The 13,685-nt window shown below is 44.1% G+C and overlaps 1 protein-coding gene across 2 annotated transcripts in view; it reads right to left on the bottom strand.

The window, feature by feature from the left end:
• The window catches only part of MBP (myelin basic protein), a 983,766-nt gene that overhangs the window by 43,508 nt on the left and 926,573 nt on the right, over positions 1–13,685 (bottom strand). The gene's annotated exons all lie outside the window — the stretch shown is intronic.

Below are 13,685 nucleotides of genomic sequence, written 5' to 3'. Positions count from 1 at the left end.
TATCGGGTGTACTGTGGTGACTTCAAGCTGGATTTTTGTGTTACATATGTCAGGACACTAAAATTTGAGCAGTAAACTCCACACACACATGCGCCCAGCCTCCAGAGCCCAAGTTTAGTGTGGCTAAAAACGTCTGCCATCTTGAAAAAATACTCAAAGTGGGTAGGGTGGGGTCCAGGAAACATTAGCCGCCTGTTGGTTAGGTCATGCCCTGGAGTTATTCCCACCAACTAGATTGTGCCAGGCATACATTTGGCATCTCCAGGCACCCACTTCAGAACACTCTTAATTGAGGTGGGTTTTACCCCCTCAGCTAACACTTAAATTCCGTACAATATGGCATTTCCCCACACCTTGGTGCTGATGACCAAGTAACACTGCTGGGTATGTTCAGCTTTGGCTTCGCCCAAAACTGGGATGAGATGAGCTAGAGGGAACATACAGCTAAGCCTGTTGTCTTCTCTGTATGTGTTAAAGTCTCACTCAGTAGCAATAAACTGCTGGTTATGTTTACAACTGTCCAGCTGGAAGGTTGGTTGTATGTTCCCATCCTGATCTGGCACCATCACAAATGATTCCTAGCAGGCAGTGAGCATTTTCACTCCACAGTACTGCTATTGGTTGTATGTCAGAATATTATGTGGGAATATCGACCTGCCTAAATATTGTAGCCTAAATCTCAAGGACAAAAAAATTGAGACAGTAAGTACTGATAGGTAAGCATAGGTTTAATATGCTTAACTCCTTAGCTACACACACACATATATATATATATATATATATATATATATATATATATATATATATATATATATATATATATATATATATATATATATATATATATATATAAATATATATATATATATATATATTTTTTAAATAAGTTGTACATAAAAAGTGGAGTTAGATGTAGTAAACTTATGCTTACCTATGTATGCTTACCTTGTCAATGTTTTGGTCCTCAATGTTTATTCTAAGTCATGTTCTGCCTCTATAATATGTACGTAAAGGGTTATTTTTAAGCACTGAAATGTGCATTCCATAGTGAGGGACAATGTTAGCTGTTTAGGATAGAACAGCTCAGTAAAGGTGTTTGAGGTCAGTGCCAGGGCCGGACTGGGAACCAAAACCGACCCTGGCAAAGTGCTCGGCCGGCCACCCCGCCCCCCGGGCGGGAGGGGGGCGAGCGCTTTGCCAGGGCCGCTTTTCAGCCGATTTTGTTACAGGGCCGATTTTGCAGCTATGCTGCAAAAACGGCTCTGCAACAAAAATGGCCCCCAGGGCCCAAAACCGGCCCCCACCCTTGAGGCCGACCGGCGGATTGCCCGGTGCCCACAACGGCCAGTCCGGGCCTGGTCAGTGCTTGAGACCAGACCAAGAGGTTCTTTCAGTCCTTTTGGCAGAGAGCAGAGAGTAAGATTTGGGGGCATATTTATCAAATGTTTATGTAATGCAGGGCAGCAACAAAGTTGCTGTGCTGCATTGTGTGAATGGAAGTGAGCTCAAAAGCACCATATCTACTAAGATATGGCGCTCTTCAGCACTCCTAACGCGGGTTCACTTGTGGCTACCTAGCGTCAAAGCAGGTACCCTTCCCTAATGCTGCAAGGGTCCTGCATTATGGGCAGGATTGTTTTTTTGCAGGAAGGGATACTTTCCTACACAAAAAACAGTGTTATACAGCAATTTCCTCTTTCTATGTGGGATGCAGAAAGCATCATGCATAGAAAGAGGAAGTAACAAGGAGAAATAAAGATATGGGAGTAGCATTTTGATGCATTCACAGGTTTACTAGCATTAGTAAATCTCGAAATGTGCCAAAATCCATTGGTAGATGCTTGAGAATAGGATTTTGCATCAAGGGGGTGTTCCCTGGTTGTTCCCACGCCACCACCCAAAGTTCTTTATGTCAGTCCCGATTTACTTACAATCATAGACAGGGTTTTTCACCAAATACTAACACCTCTTTGAAGCAGGCATTGAAAAGGAGAATGCTTTTATTTATACTAACTTATCCCACGTCGCATGTGCACTGAACTGTACTGTACACATCAGAAGTGGAAAAAGGTTTAAAGTCAGTATAAGTGTAGCATTTTGAGCTGGAAGGGTACCCTCCAGTGAAAAACCTATACTAGGTTCACATAGACACCTATGCAGTATTGTACAAAGGTGTGTATGTGGCACTTGGCAGTCTGATTGTGCACCAGCGCTAGGAAGAGAGCAGTACAGTGCCATATCCTAGTACATGTGGTTCTCTCCTGCTCTCTCCCTCTCACACAATTTAGTGCAGCATCTCTGGTTGCTTCCCTGCACTGTGTGACATCTATGTAAATCTGGGCTAAAGTATATAACGAATGGTGTGGAGTGTTAGGCAAAACTGACAGCTTTACTTAAGAAGTCAGACTTAACTGGACAACCTATTATGTGATTAAGGTTAAAAATAAGAAACTGTTTTTTAAAATAGCTCACAGTGAGACAGGTGTCAATGATAGTAATTAATGGTAATTTGTCTCCTCCAGTTCCAGGAAATGAACAAATGGGGCTATTACACACATCCACTTAAAAAAAAAAAATCTTCATAATCCCTACGGAAGCCCAAGAAATGACCCTCTGCACATGCTAATGCACAGTACACATATAATAATACTAATACCAATGCTAATAACAACTTGTCTTTACATAGTGCTTCATGCCACACTCCCTTTTCTAAGCATTGTAAGCAGATATTATTTACAATGCTGTATGAAACACTGGGAATAGTGGTGCAAACTCCTCTCACACACAGAACAGGCACCATGTGGCAGCTGCAGTGCAACTTTGATCTAGAACACAGGCAACAATGCAAGCTTTTAATACATCTGCAAATCAGTACAACACAGACATCGGTGGTACAAGCTTCCCACATACACAGAACATTTAGAAACCAGACAGTAGCACTACACTTTATGTCCATGCATACATGCACACTGGTTACAACACCCGTAGCAGAAAGGCAAGTTTTTTTTCACTGTGACCGAGCATAATAGCAGCACTACAAGCTTTACACATACAAGCTCAAGGATCAGGGGCGTAGCCTGGTCAGTTACATTGGGGGCTGCGAGCTTCAGATTTCCCGACAATCACGCTGGCATATAATGTTAAAATACATTATACGACAAGCAGGGTGCATGAGATGGGTTCAAAAGGCAGTGGAAAGGAAGAGGAATGCGGATTGGTAGGAGTACTAAGGGAGAGAAACACAATATTTTGTGTAAAATAATCAACTTTTTTAGGTCTTTTAAAATAGATGAGAGAGTATGTGTTTTTTCAGTGTGTGCTTGCAAAAATCCCAGGTGAAATCCGACATACTCCTCACCATATCCAACTGAAAGCAACTCTTACCCAACTATTCATCAGAAAATACATTTATTAGGGGGGTGTAACACCTCTAAGACTCCCCTGAGGCTATGCCCCTGTCAAGGATCATGTACACTGCAGGCAGAAATGAATGCTTCCAACACATGCAACACCTGCACAGAGTTGGTACATTACAGGCAGCAACAGTGCATGCTTCTCACATACACAGAAGAGTTAATATACAGGTTTAAAGCTTAAAATGTAATCCTGAGAGATATGGGCAACTAATGGAGGTTGTTGATGGCAGATTTGATATGATCCCTCTTAAGGAGGTAGAGGCAAATTATTGTTTCCACATTCTGAAGTCTTTTGATCCAGACCCTTTTTACAAATAGGACATTTTTTTGCTGAAAACGTTTGCTAACTTTTGTGACTCTTTCATAAAAGGACGTTGGAAACCCTTTCTGAACTGCAAACAGGAGATGGCATAAAAATTGCCCCTTTGCTGTTTACAAGTCGGAAATGTAGGTATCAATGGTTTGTTAACCCAACAACCCAAGCAGCAGGAGATGGTGGTGGTGGAGGGGTACTAGGAGGTGGAGGGATTCACAGGGGATCCCGCTATTGCGGAACTAGGGTCCTCACACACCCAGCAAGCTAGGTGTCATGCTTCATCATCTGGACCTGCTCCTCGTTGGGTCGGTGCTGCAATACCCAAAGGGCACCCGCGAAGGGGCTCTTTGTCGACCCATTCACTTGGGTCTGCATTGAAGCATCCAGGACGGAGCCTTTTTTCCACAGTACTTGAAGCCCTCATTTATTCCTACTTCTTGCGGAACCCGCTCCGCGGGTCCCGCTGCGTGTTGGGGGATCTTACCGGCGTTGGAAGAACTTTAACCGGGAGCAACAGCAGGCGAGTGACAGGCGGGGCTGCGAGCGAGTGCAGGCGCTGCGCAGGGACTACGGTTCCCAGGAGCGCCTGCCAGACCCAATTGCGAACACCTGGGCCGCTCTCCCTGTCTGCTCCTCCCCCTCCCCTGCGCTCAAGACTCGCGTGCAGGAGGCAGCACTTGGGACATTCACTTGGGTCTGCATTGAAGCATCCAGGACGGAGCCTTTTTTCCACAGTACTTGAAGCCCTCATTTATTCCTACTTCTTGCGGAACCCGCTCCGCGGGTCCCGCTGCGTGTTGGGGGATCTTACCGGCGTTGGAAGAACTTTAACCGGGAGCAACAGCAGGCGAGTGACAGGCGGGGCTGCGAGCGAGTGCAGGCGCTGCGCAGGGACTACGGTTCCCAGGAGCGCCTGGCAGACCCAATTGCGAACACCTGGGCCGCTCTCCCTGTCTGCTCCTCCTCCTCCCCTATAGTCAGATAAATTGACACTGCTATTACCGCTGCGCGGTAGCGCGCGGTAGCGCGCGGTAGCGCCGGGAGAAGCCCGGGACAAGGGCGGGACCGTCTGTGGCCGTCCGGGGCCGCAGGAGGCCGGGCAGGGCCACCTTTCTAACACTTTTCCTTCCTATTTTGGCTTTTAATCTGGTTTTAATAATTTTTTTATATTTGTTGGTTACATAACTAAAGTCTAAGAGGCGGCTGAGTTTTTATATTTGGAAGTATATATTATGCACATTTGTTGATTGTCTATCGAGACTGGTGATATTTTTGTTTCTTGCACTCTTTTTGAAACATGACCCTAAGGTCGGGTAAAGAAAGACATGTTCAGGTCTCCACCACTAATGGCACTTTTACTGGGACTATCGATCAATATTTTACACGTTCAACTGCCATTTTGGAAAAGGAGATTGCCTTAGTTGAAAAACGCCTCTCGCTTGATATTATTACTGGTAAGCGTTCCTCCCTTGGCAAAATTAATGCGGTTGTTTCTCCCGTCCCACTTACATTGTTGACTACAAACAGTGATGATACTAATGTGGAGTCATTGTTGTTAACTGCTCCCAAGAATAATCCTGTGGAGGTAGCGGGAACAAACCAGGAAAGTGTATTTAATACTGTACAGGATAACCTATCAAATGGTGGGATTATTGATCTAGATCTGGTTAGTGAGAAATCTGGTCTCTCAGATTCGCCAAATCTTAATGTCAGTACTGAACATATGGACTCCCCTTCCAATTCACAACATATATCTTTCCATAACTGTGGGAAACGTAAAAGGGTAGACTCACCTGACGCAGAGGTTCAAACCGAGGGTGCGGGAAATTTTATTTTATCCCCTCTGCAGCCACCTAATACTAATTTGGTTGTCCACCCTGAGGAATGTAATCCTACAATTAGTATTTCAGAAGAAATTTTCCTGGCCAAGACAGAGTTACTACTTAAATCGCTTCTTTTGCCACTTTTCGAAAGGACTAGACTATTAAACACTAAAATGGATGCCTTAGATAAGTTGGTGAAAGATAATATAGCGTCATCGAATAGAATCCTTGCTAGTTTAGTGCCAAAAGGATTGAATCCCCCTGCTCTTCCCACTAAGTTGCCTACTTCTATGGTTAACATTATAGGGGTTAATAATAACAACGATAACAATAGTAAAAATACCTCTAAAGCGGGATTATCCATTTCTAAACCCGCACAACATATAATAGTACCTGTTCCCAAGAAAGTATCCACTATGGAGAATTCAACTGGGCTCAAGCCTGCTAAAAATCCTCAGAATCAGAAAAACCCAATTTCCACAAAGAGTCAGGTTTTAAGTTACCAGCCCAAACCTATCCCAAGGAAGCATTGTGTGAATCTCCCGCCAGAGTCAGTGCCTTATACTATCATTTTAACTGGCGTGGCTCCCCTTAGTAGTGGTACGAGAGAAACACACAAGAATCTTTATAATAAGGTCATATTTTGGCTTAATAAAAATCGTCCGCTTCCCCCCGACCTAAAACCTGAAATCCTTAATGTTAGGAGGGTGGACTGGGTAGGCTTTGAAAAAAAAGACCTTGAGGGTGACTGTGTGGTTATTAGCTTCAGAGAGCCATGGGTAGCTGAACTTATTAGTAGGGAACCAAGATTTGGAAGAGTTGGAGATGTGCAAACATTATCACTGCATTATTTTTACCCTGCTTTATACGCAACTAGACCCCAAACTTCATTCCACCACACAAGAAGGGATAGGTCCAGAGGTAGATCTCAACCTGAAACTCCATTCTACCCAATGTTTTATCCTCGCCTTGCAAATCGGTTTGCACCATTGTCAGGTTTGGAAGGAGTAGATTGACAAGATGTAGAATCTTTAGGTATTGGGGTACTTGAAGTTGTTGTAAACCACTCCCTAAACAACCTGAAAATCCCTGGTAAAGAGATTGCCCCAAGGTCTACTGATGTAGTACAGAGGGTGACAGATAGGGATGCATATCCAAATTGCACACCCAGACCTTTGAATACAGTAGAAATTAAGAGCTCAACTATTTTTAAGGGAGAGAAATCACCTCACATTCTGACAGTCTTGTCATGGAATATAGCGGGACTGAGGGGGAAAAAGTCAGAGGCTGATTGGGGTTCCTTTATAGACCAATACGACATAATTGTTTTGCAGGAAAGTTGGTCAACAGAGCCCATCCATCGAGTTGGCTATCTTAACTACTATAAACTAGCCTGTAAAGGATTGAAGGGACGTCCCTCGGGCGGTCTGGTCATCTGGATAAAACAATCTCTAGCTTTTACAATAACAGACCTCCCCACCTCAAGCAATGATATTCTGGCCCTGAAACTATGTGGCAAAAACAATCAGGTTTTTTTCCTGGTTAATATTTATGCAAGAGGGCAACCAGGAGGAAAGCCTGCGAAAGTGGTAGCTGAATTAGAATCTACATTGAACAGTATCAGTAGAGATAATTGTGTTATGGTGGCAGGAGATTTTAATTGTTCTTTCGAACCGTTTCCCAACCTTGTTGATGGGGGTTATGGGGAGATTGACCAGTTATGGAATATTCCTCATTTATCTATTCCACCAGTTAAAAAAGTCACTGAGGCTGCTATGCAGTGGTTAGGTCTTTGCCTTGAATGGAACTTGCGTGCAGCAAATGGCAGGACTAAATCAGATACGATGGGAATGGTTACATTTGACAACTCCCTGCATTCGAGTCGCATTGACTATTTCTTGATAAGGTTAGAATACTGGAAATTATTGGAGGATATGGTGGTGGTCACCAGACCTGAAAGTGATCATAACCCCCTGGTTATAAAATTATTATTGCAGGAGGGTATGTTTTTGGACCCTGCAACCAGCATCGTCACAGCAGATGCTGGTCTTACGAATGATTGCAGAAGGGTAAGATGGGCTAGGTTCCTAGACAACCCCTCCATTATTAATAAAGTTGCTAATGAGGTCACAGCTGCTACAAACCTGATAGTACCCTTATTTGATGAAGGAACCTCACTTGATCAAATTGGGATGATCCACGAGTCTCTTTTTAATAAAATTAAATCATTTTTTATTGAACCTGTCAAAGGAAGGATAAAAGTGCAAACTAAGTCTAAGTGGTACGACAAATCTTGTCGCGTTGCCCATAGCTCTTTGTTATCTGCTATTAAATCTAAAATAGCTAGGGATATAAGGTTGGCTAGGGTAAACTACAAGAAAGTACTTAAAGAGGCTAAAACCAAATGGGATGACCAGCGTTGGTTGGACTTATATCAGGCAAGTACCTCATCCAACCAACAAAAATTCTGGGAGGTTGTAAAATGGGGCGGGACTGGTGATATGTATGTTCCTGTTAACTATGTCCCAGTTGAGCAATGGGTCAAGCATTTTGAGGCACAGTTTAGTGTCGCAGAACGGATCTCCCATAACATTAGGGAAGATGCCAGTGTACAGTCTGCTGTGCCACTTCATGATCACATTGTTTTTACTAAATTAGAAGCGATTACCGCCCTTAATCAAGTGCAGAATGGCAAAGCCCCGGGCATGGACTGCATCCCGGCGGACCTTTTTAAGTATGACCAATTGCATTGGGTCCCGTACATAACAGTCTTGGCGAATGCAATAGCCAGAGGGACTGAAATTCCCATTTCGTGGAAAGGGGCTGAGATCCTGCCCGTGTATAAAAAAGGGGATAGAACTGATGCAGGGAATTATAGACCCATCAGTCTCATTGATGCCCTTCAAAAGGTTATAGCTCGAATGTTGTTAGGAAAAATCCACTCATAGATGTCCGAAGTTGACATTCTGTCTCCGATGCAGGCGGGTTTTAGGGAATATACAAGCACAGTGGATCAGATATTAAGATTTGTCATGATCTTTTGGAAAACTGTATTCCTGAGAGGTGGCACGATATTTGCTGCATTTGTGGACCTCAAATCAGCATTTGATTTGGTCCCTAGAGCGAAGATGTGGGCAGCCTTGAGCAGGATGGGTGTGCCTGCTGCACTCCTCGATCTTACCATCAGGATGCATGAGGGAAATTTTGCCAGAGTTAGATGGGGGCGGCAGGGTCAGGTCACAGACACCTTCCCCGTGACTCGCGGAGTAAGGCAGGGCTGCGTCCTGGCTCCCACCCTGTTCATACTCTTTATTAACCAAGTGGTGAAATTCCTCACAGATATTCCGACTGATGCCCCTTCACTGGGTGGGACTAAATTTCCCCTTTTAATATTTGCAGACGATACACTTATACTGGCCAAAACACAGAAGGGCCTACAGGTTGCTATAAATAAATTTGTGGACTTCTGTAATGAGAATGATCTGGAAATTAACATCAATAAAACCAAGTTCATGGTCCTGACAAAAAATAAACCAAAGAGGGGTCATGTTACCATGAATGGGTCTAGCTTGGAGCAGGTTGAAGCAATGACATACCTTGGTGTTTCAATAGACTATAGATTAAGGTGGAAAGAACAAGTGGCGGCGCTTAGTTTGAAATTTGCTCGCTTGTCCGGTTGTCTTGTAAAAGAGCAGCGATGTTCTCTTACCAAAAGAGTTTTGCCGGCCCTTAAAATCTATAGTGCTAAAATTAGTTCCGCCATTTTATATGGGGCTGATATTTGGGGCTGTGTGGATCTGGCTGTCCTAGATAGGATACAGAATAAATTTCTTCGAAACCTTGTCAGCCTCCCCCCTTCTACACCAGTCCTACCATTGTTGATGGATATGGGCTTGCATTCTATTAAACATCAAGCCCTCTACAGGATGGTGGCACTGTGGAGGCGCATCTGGTCTACCCCAGAACTTGCTATGTTTGCCCGAGAACTACAGGATGTCAGAATGCAGCAGGGGGCAGGTGACATACCGTGGTTCAAGCAAATTAAGATTACTTTGATCAAAATGGGTCTTCCATTGCTCTGGTCTGAGCCGGGTTTACATACTTTCCCCACAAAAAAAAGACTTCAAATTACTTTTCTGGACCACGGTAAAAGTAGAACATGTTGCTCTTTCGGAGAAACAGAATTTGACAGGTCAGTTTCTGCTATACAAAACAGTCCCTCACATAGAGACTTACTGGGATGTTATTCCCAAAACATTAGACAGGAAACTATACCATCAGTTTCGTGTAGGCACACTGTCACTGAGGGTTTTTACTAATGGTTGGCAGAAGACAGAATCATCCCTTTGCCCCTGTTGTACTGACTGTAGAGAAACATTAGGTCACTTTTTATTTGTATGTACTGCTTATAGTGAACCAAGATGTAAATGGTTGAAACCTGTATGTTCCAGACTTAATACCCGAGTGAGTAGCGAAGCCTTGTACATTCTGAGAACAAATACTGCTGAATGGTTATCCATTGGAATGGCTAAATTCCTGGGATGGGCTTGGCTAATTAGGATCAAGTCAGTTCAAAATTTATCGTCTTGAATAACTTTGAATAGAATGCAATTGTATTATACTATGGTCTGATCAGAATTGATGTCTAGTTTTCTTTTTTATACAAATGTATACTTGTAAGTTTTTTATATATTTTATAGTCTTTTTCCTTCCTGACGTCTATATATGTATGTTTAATTGGGAATTTTTAACTAATTCTTGTCATTTCTTTTTTGTTTGTTAGTATTGATCTGAAATTTTATGACTCTGTTTAAGTAATTGTATCGTTTGTATCTTATGTGTGTCTTTTATGAACAACAATTCGAAATAAAGACGTTAAAAACGGAAACGGTTTGTAGATGCAGTTGTCATAGCTAAGAATTGCAAGCTATCGGCCCAGGACATACGGTGGTAACTCCATACCTGTCAACTTTAAGAACAATCTCACGGTGTGAGGAGGAGACAGGGCCTTGAACGGGGCCGGACCTCATGCTGAGTAGTACCTAAGAGGCACTTTTGAACCCCACTCCGCCACCAAGCCCCCCCCCCCCCAAGCCTCCCTCCCCTAAACCCATGCTGAGGCTGCTGCTCTTGTCCTGGGGTGTTTTCACATCCCTTTACTGACGTCGGTAGTTTCAAAGACTTGGAAAACAAGCTAGAAAACACTATTTACAGTGGTTTTGAGCTCGTTTTCCCTGCCACTGTGATATCGACTCCTCACAGATAGACCGTGTGGTGGGAGCCGATATCGTGTGTGACACTGTGTGGTTTGGCAAGTATGTAACTCATTGGCAAAGGGGTAGTTGTCCTCATGACTACTCAGCGGTGGCCAGCCCGGTTTGAAGGTAGGGGGTGGGTGTGAGGCCGGGAGGACACGGGGAAGTGGGCAGCAAAAAATAAAATTAAAAACGTACCTTCATGCCGCTTCTTCACCGTTTCGCTCCTCCTTAACCCTCCCTTGCTGAACTGAACCAGAAGAAGCACACCCAGACTCCCAGTCAGTCAATCTGAGGACCTTGTTTCAGAGCTCAGACGCTGACTGGGAGCCTGGGCATGTTCTCCATGCAAGCTGTAATGCAGCATGCATGTAGAACATGCGAAGTGCGCAAGGCATTTTTGGACGGCTGAGAGTGCTGGCCAAGCAGTCATTGCGCACTTAGGAGGGTACTACCTCTCCTCCCCTGCCCTGCCCCTGCACACAAAGCTGCGGAAGTAGGTGAAAGTAAAATGATAATAACATGAGTTAGTATAATTTTATTTTCTCTTTATTTCTCTGCTAGAAATCAGTGGGGCGGCGCTCCTTCGCCTTAGCGAAGGAGCTGCCACTGTGACCACTGCCTGCTGCATCAATGTCTTCTGAAAAGGGAAACTTCTTTTTTTTTGCAACCTACTCGTTTCCCTTTAATACTTTAACAGACACAGACCCTTTTAGAAATGAAATGTTTCCTGTTTGCGAATACAACCTCAGGGATGTATGACGTTACAACGCATGCTGTTACAACGCAGTTTTTACAACGCATACCATTACAACGCATAGTGCTTTGGGGTTCTGGATAGTGAATAGTTTAATGTACTATTCCAATTCCAGTCCCCGTGGACACTAGGGAAGGTGTTGGATAGTAAATTAAATCTATTCCCTATCCTAGAGCGCCCCCAGCGCAATGCGTTGTAATGGTTTTCGTTGTAAAACCTGCGTTGTACTAGCACTGCGTGGTAAACGTTGCGTTGTAAAGGATGTTTCCCCAACCTCAGGCACAAAGGTTGCTTCCCTACCTAATTAATATTCATTAGGCAGGCCCCTGCAGATGTACAGTTTGCAGTGTGACTTATTAGTACATAGATCGCATAGCAAACTGCATCCTGTACGCAAACATGTTGGTGTGCAATTTGCACATCCCTGGTTTACGAATTGGATGCTACATTTGGGGCCATATTATCAAGAAAGGGCGATACATTATAGCCGCTTTTATCGGCAAGAAACTGCCGCTAAAGCAGCGATAATGGGGTTGATAAAATGCCCTTGTGAATTCCCATAGAAGCCTAGGTTCTGGTGTTAACCTGGGCTTTAATGGGAATTCACAAGGGCATATTATCAGCCCATTATCGCTGCTTTAGAGGCAGTAATGTATCGCCCTTTCTTGATAATATGGCCTTTGGTTCTTACCGTCCAAGGGGACATAATAAACCCCAAGAAAGTACACATTAATGCAGCCATTATCAGACTTTGATGAACCATCAAGACCTTGTTTTCTTCATCTTGGCGTTCATCCCTGACGTAGTCGAGAGAACAACGCGCTAGTAGATTTTTACAAAGCCTTTCTGTCTCATCCTGTGACTCAGCCCTCTCTCCACTGAAGGAGCAAACGTTAATAGCACCAAATGTACCCAGCCTTAGGCTGCCGAGCGAGTCACTGCCAATGACATGATCTGCGATTCAGCACGACCTACTTGAGTGGTTTTGAAGGGTTCAGTTTCTGGCAGCTCTTGGAAATACGGAGAACTGGAAAAAAAGGTTGCACTTTGTGCAGTTCTTCTGTCCTGTCAGGATGACAATGATGTGAAAAGATACGACAGCAAACATAAAAACACAAGGAGACATAATAGCCACTGTGGGGCAACATGTGTTTGCGCCTGTATTCTGGTGCCCCAAGTCACGTTGAATGTTACAAAAGTTGCCCAGACACTTGTGGGGGTTCTTTTGGATCGCCGGTCTTGCATCTGTATGATTTCAAGGGGATGTGCCCTCATTCTAATAGGATTATGAGCCCATGCAAATAAGAGAACATCTTTGCCCCTGAGCAGTATTACAGATGCTGGAGCTGGGCCAAACAAGCTGAAAGGAGGCACACTGACTGTGATCCACTTGGTACACAGTTAGTGCAACCCTAGAGGCAGTGCTTAATTTATGCCGGTGGTTTCCAGTGATCGGCACCAGCACTTATGCGTCAGCACTGGTACTTATGGCACTCTGCCACATGGTGGCGTTGTTTGTCTGATTTAGAGATGAGCACAAAAACAGTTGTTTATTAATTCAGCATACTTTAAAAATGACTAACACCTTGCGCCCAAGCTACTCTTATAGTTTGGGGCCTTGAATAATCTGAATTGTCACACTTGGAGGAGTGTGATGGTTAGCAGTTGTGTTTGCACTGTTGGTAGCAGCACTGGGAGAGGCAATGGGTAATGAGCACTGTGGTAGGTTCCTAACGAGAGCCCTGGCACTTATTGTTTTACAAATTAAGCACTGCCTAGAGGCCAACCCTTGGGATGTGCCACTGGACTACCAGGTAACCATGAGGTAGACATCAGCCTCAAGGGGTGGCTATGTCGGCTTTTTCAAAGCAGACTAGTCCCCCTGCCATGGCACTGAGGCTGCTTGAAACTGCTGCTCAGTCCTGCAATGCTGTTACGTCCCCAGTGCAAGTGTGAGTTTGGAACTGCACTGGTGACAGCACATTTTTTGTAATTTGGTGCATAGTACCTGCCTGCGGTAGGCGCAACCAACTATGGTGCTGCCATGCACAGGTTGGGCCTGTCCACCAAATTAATGTAATGTGATCTCAGATGGTTTAGTGCCAAGACGAGGCATAA

Source organism: Lissotriton helveticus, chromosome 4_1, assembly GCF_964261635.1.
Source record: "Lissotriton helveticus chromosome 4_1, aLisHel1.1, whole genome shotgun sequence".
Lineage (NCBI taxonomy): Eukaryota > Metazoa > Chordata > Amphibia > Caudata > Salamandridae > Lissotriton > Lissotriton helveticus.
Note: the sequence above shows the minus strand (reverse complement) of the source record. Positions and strands in the feature narration are given on the sequence as shown.